Raw genomic sequence first — 5,630 nt, 5'->3', positions numbered from 1 at the left:
CGCAGCAAACTGAAGTGGAGAACCACGAGCCGCGCGTTAACACCGTGTGCAACATCTGTGGTGCAACAATGGGCAGAAGTTGATCGATGAGGCCCCCCCCCACGAAGACGCGACTGAGTTCAGCCGGCTGATGAACGAGTTGCACAAGGCGTGGCAGGAGTTGAAGGAAGCCCTCGATCATAGACGAGCCAACTTGCTGAGGAACGAGCGGGCGCAGCAGTATCTGTTCGATGCCAATGAGGCCGAGAGCTGGATGAGCGAGCAGGAGGTCTACATGAGGGTGGAAGATCGGGACAAAGATGAAGCCAGCTTCATGAAGATGAAGAAGCACGAAAGTCTGGAAGCGGCCGTTGAAGCTTATGCGGACACCATCAGAGGACTGGGTGAAACTGTAAAGGCCCTGTCAGCTGAAGGACATCGAGCCAGCTACGCGGGCGACCGAGCTAAAGAGATCACAAATAGAGAACAAGAAGTGGTGTCTGCATGGGCCCGTTTGCAAATGGTTTGCGAACCGCGCAAAGGAAAACTGGCGATCTGTTCAAGTTATTCAACCTGGTGAGGACGCTGATGCAACGGATGGACAACGCGGTGCGCCAAGTGTACACCATCGAAAAGCCGCGCAATGTCGGCGGCGTTGAACTGTTGATGAGCAATCAGAAGAGCCCTCAGGCAAAATTTAAAGTTGTCCACATTCCCCGTTTGGCCAGATATAACCATGATCCAGGAATTACCTAATCGGGGCGATCAGGGTTTAGAAGGGGGGCAGTGTAGCCAAAATGGCCGGGAGTACTCACGTTTGGAATGGGGGGATAAAAATTCATGGTATTTCAGTAAATGGGAGCCCCATTTGGGCCCCATTTACTGTCAAATATGACACTGACAAGGGGAAAGTTTCGCACCTGTTCTGGAGATTTCGAGAACTATCTGGTTGCCTGGAGGAAACTATATAAGCGACGACGAGAACCAGACAGGGGGAGTGAAGTGACAGGAGCGACCGGGTGCAAAAGAGGTTGAACACCGCGAGTCGGAAGAGCGAGTTTTCCGTCGGTTATTGTTATTGTTTGTGAAGTTGACGGCAATCTTGAAGTTAGTTTGTTCCTGTTCCGCAATTAAAGTTATACCCAGGTGAATAAAAGTTGGAAGCTGAAGAAAGAGTTTGATACTCGGCCATCCACGGTACAATATGAAAGCAATAAGTTTTGTCTGAACATTTTACAGTTTGAAATATGTAGTTGTCCGCTAATCGCTCAAGAAATTGATTCGTTTTTCGAGACGTTTGCAATAATTTAGATACATTAGACTTTACTGGGTGTCGATTTCTAGTTAGTTCTCAATTCGATTTCGCATAATGTTCAGATTAAAATATGCTATTGTAATAATCAGATTAAAATATACTAATTGTAAGTAGTAAAAACCTGATATGAAAATGAGCGGTTGGCAATCACTTGATTGATAAACAGATCTGAGCCTGTATGGTGTTATGGTTTGGTGTTATGTTATTGATCAGATATGAATCAAAATCAGGTAATGATGCTAAAGAAACCAAAACCAAACCAAAATGCTATTCAAACACTTCATTATTACTGATTTCCTAATAGTTTTCATGCTATGGAAAGCTTAAGTTTCAATTGTAATTTTAGTTGATTTGCAGTCGTGTTTCAGAAAATGCAGTTTTCTAGTTTCCATTGCCAAATGCCGTAGACTAAGCTTTAATTCATCGTCCCGATATATTTACATGTTTATATATAACACTTCTGCTAAGAGTGCAAAAAATGTCAAAAAAATAGTATTCACAGGTTCAAATATTTTATATTTAAATGCACATGGAATTACAGTCAATTATTTTTTTAACTTTTAAGAATACAATCTCCGTTATCATCGCTGCAATAACCAGACTCACAGAAACAGCCAGATATAATATACTGTGGGCAAACTTCACTGCTACACTGGTTGATGCATGAGTTAGAACCTCTGCAAACTTCATGAGAACCTGAACATGTTACGTTTGCACAGGACTCTTGCATTTGAACTAGATCTGAAATTTCACATGAACTTTACTAAATTGTTTGAGATCTTGGGAATAACATTAGCTTACCTCCAATCCATAAGGAAATAATCACTACAACCAACAGAATCTTCATTTTACTCTAGAAAATACCACACACGGCTGAGTAAAGATATCTTTTGCATACAAATTCTCACTTTTATAAGTAAGCTACTGATATATGCTAATGGCTTTTAAATGATAACAGGTAAAAAAACCCAGATATCTGTATCTTAATTATCCGTCTACAAATGCATTTATAAATAAAGAACATGACATATAGGATGAGCAAATTACAAGGTTTATTTTAGAATGAACGTCCTGTTTGTTGATATCAAGGCAATAAGTTTTGTGTGAACATTTTACATTTTGGAACATTTACTTGTCAGTTATTCGTTCAAGAAATTGATGCGAAACCTGCTGAAATTTCGCAAGATTGATAAAGATCATTCTAGGCAAATCACACAGTATTTTGGGCCTTATTATTTTTCAGCTAATTACGCCAAAGTTTCGTTATCTGTAAATAAACACTAGTAAATCCATAACACATAGTAAAACATATAGTATGGATGAAATATCTTTCAATAAATAAATATTTTTGGCGTTCTCAAATTAGCACGCCACAGGAGACGCGACTGCTTTCTTCCCTCCGAAACAAAAATTAGTCCATTATCCACTTTTTTCCCCAGAGCTGGAGCAGGAATTGAAAACTTTCACTAATTCCTACGAAATTTTATGGAAATATATTACGTGTTCTGATCAGCACGCAACTGAAACACACGCAAAATTTAAATAAAATATCTTCATACGTCTCGAATACCTGTATCCACTTCACCAACGAATAATTTTTGAATACGTTTTATAAAGAATAATGTCAATATTTATCAATATGCGGTTAACATAAAAACTGATTAGCTGCAATATTCAATATTCAAAAAATTTGTATTAACAAAAAATTTGGTGCTCATTTCTCATAAATTAGTTTTCCTCAATAACAGATTTCTATTAGGACGTTTTTGTAATTTGAATTTAGAGAAAGTTTTGACTTTTAGAGAACATGTAGGGTCAGTAACATAATAAGCAAAAGTTCACTCTTAAAAAAAAAAAAAAATTCTTGCAGTTTGGGACACTCGATACATCTGAAACATTGACAATGCTCGTTGCACTTTACATTTATTTTCTTATTAGCAATTTATAATCAAACCTGCTGCTTATTTTTACATGCAGTCATAAACTTCGCCATGTATAACTAAATATCTTACGTATTTAATAAAATTGAAATAAGCAGACTAACACAAAAACCTGTATTTAGCGTAATTGGTTAAGTCGGCAATTTAAAACCATTAAGAAACCTTCGAGCGCAGAAATAGAAAAAACAAATTGATTCCTACTGAGCGAAATTGTAAATATTTGTTTTGCAGATCCGACTCTGGTTTGATTGAAGCTCATCCCTTTTAACACCTTTATAAGCCCACGGTAGATCGTTAACACACCTTGATGGACTCTAGATTAGCGTCATGCCTCAAGGAATGTCGTAAACGAGTTCTCGACGCAAACTTATTATTTTTATTGGAGCGAATTAAGTTGTCTACTCTAGTTCATTAAGGGTGGTAAAACGGTTCTCCGGTTTGCTTTTACTAGATTCGGGAACGGTTGAAATATATTAGAGATCTAACATCAGCGGCGTGCTTTTAGACTGTGGTTCAGTGGAATATTTCTTCATTTCACGCGATGTTTTTGATCTAACTAACTTGATCGATACGGTAAATTTGTAGAATATGTGATGCAATAAAATGTATAAAATGAGGTCAATGTATTAACGGGGGAATTTATAGCTCCAATGATTGAAGACTGATTTTGCAGACTTTAGCAGAAAAGCATTTAAAAAAATCCTCACAGTCAAATTTGCCTTAACTTTGGAACTCGATGGATTCTGATTGCTTCGAGCGATTTAATTTCTGTTTGAATCTGAACCAATTTGACTTTTGCTAGTTAAGGTTTTGATAAAAATAAATTTTGGATCTTAACACCAAAAGTTTAAAGATAAACCAAATAGCTCGAAACAAACATTTCTTCTGTTACAGGTTGGCCTCAAAAAAGCAAATTTTTGCAGCGATAACTTTTCTGCTCTTTATCCGATTTTCACGATCTACAGCTTATGTAGAAGCTGCAACTTCAGAGACAATAACACAAATATCTCCCTCTAACTCGCTGATTCTCGCAGACGTTCAACTAAACTGAATTTTACTTTCAAATATTTTGTTCATTGATGCAGCTCGTTCATTATCAACATTTTCAATAAAAAAACATTTATTGATGCGAACCAAACAGTTGATTTTTCATAGACGGTCCAAAAATGCAAAAACTTTTATTCAATTCGCGGTCTTCTTAATATATGCCTGTGGTGAAGAAAAACAAAAAAAAAAACGTTTTTCTCTAATGGAGAACACGAGGATCTTTAACATATTTTGGATTGTTTTATTTGACACCCTGTGGAACGCTACAAGTGAAAAAGGATTGCACTAAATAACGTAGATTTTGTTCAGTGGTTTATTTTATGTGATAGTAAATCCTGCATAATCTAGTTGGACCTCAGCTCATTTTGTTCATATTAGTTTTTACAACTTTTTCACAGTATTGGACTTTATTATACAGTACTTAATTTTATTTAATTAATTATACGCCAGTGTTTTGCTATAACTGGCGTATATGAAGCGTATTCAAAACATAGCTATAAATATCGGATTTCATGAAAAAAGGCGATCTGCATTTATATATTTGCTCATTGCTCCCTTATTTGGAACTAAATCTTCGCCAAAGCTTTCATCTAAAATACGCCTTAAAAATTTCTTCAAAAATCACTAACTATTTGGTGTAACAAACTTAAAAGTCGGTGGAAGTCGCGGTCAGCAGCTGTTTTAGCCAGAAAAAAAATTCCTTTCTTCTTCAATTGTCAATAATGAATTGTCAGATTAGTTTAGTTGAACTTTTGGCCAAAAATATAAATAACTTGATTACAGAACTATATACAGCATGTTTAAAACTAGCCCTATCGGTGCAATATATTTTTAGGTTTATGTATATTTAGGTATACAAGATAGAAAACAACTTTGTCAATGTTTGTAGAAATTGACCAGTTGAATCTTTGTTTTGCAACCGATTTAATAATTTTCAATTTAAATTTTCAATAAGTTTCCAATTTTAAACCAGAGCAAAAAGTACGATTTGCGAAAACTACAGAGATGTTTGCAACATTTTTAAACAACGTTTTTTGCAAACTTTTTGGTCACTTTTTTACAGCCGCGGTTTTCATTTCTTGTACGTTTGACGAAAACTATTTTTTTATTAATAAATTAATTTAGTTAGAGTTAGTAGCTTCTTCTTCTTCTTAGAGTTAGTAGCTTAAAGTTGTTTCAAATAAAAAATAAAATTTGCGCAACATTTGCAACCAACCAAGAACAAATTAGATTAGAACTTTTTCTTGGGAGCCCCAAGAGCCTGCTAGCTATTTAAGATTAATTTTCTCATATTTTTTGTGACGTCTGTACATTTATTGATCAGATATGAACATTTATTTCCATTAATT

At 35.8% G+C, this 5,630-nt stretch overlaps 1 long non-coding RNA gene across 1 annotated transcript; it reads right to left on the bottom strand.

The window, feature by feature from the left end:
- Positions 1–1,789: 1,789 nt before the first annotated feature.
- Positions 1,790–2,262, bottom strand: LOC109533458. Its single transcript, XR_002171522.2, has 2 exons — positions 2,096–2,262; positions 1,790–2,035 (listed from the first exon to the last, which is right to left on the bottom strand). It is a non-coding gene; the product is annotated as an uncharacterized LOC109533458 (long non-coding RNA).
- Between the last annotated feature and the right edge of the window lie 3,368 nt (positions 2,263–5,630).

Source organism: Dendroctonus ponderosae, unplaced genomic scaffold, assembly GCF_020466585.1.
Source record: "Dendroctonus ponderosae isolate FM_Combo_2020 unplaced genomic scaffold, Dpon_F_20191213v2 Dpon_F_20191213_1, whole genome shotgun sequence".
NCBI lineage: Eukaryota > Metazoa > Arthropoda > Insecta > Coleoptera > Curculionidae > Dendroctonus > Dendroctonus ponderosae.
The sequence above is the reverse complement of the archived record's forward strand: the minus strand, read 5'-3'. Positions and strand labels throughout refer to the sequence as shown.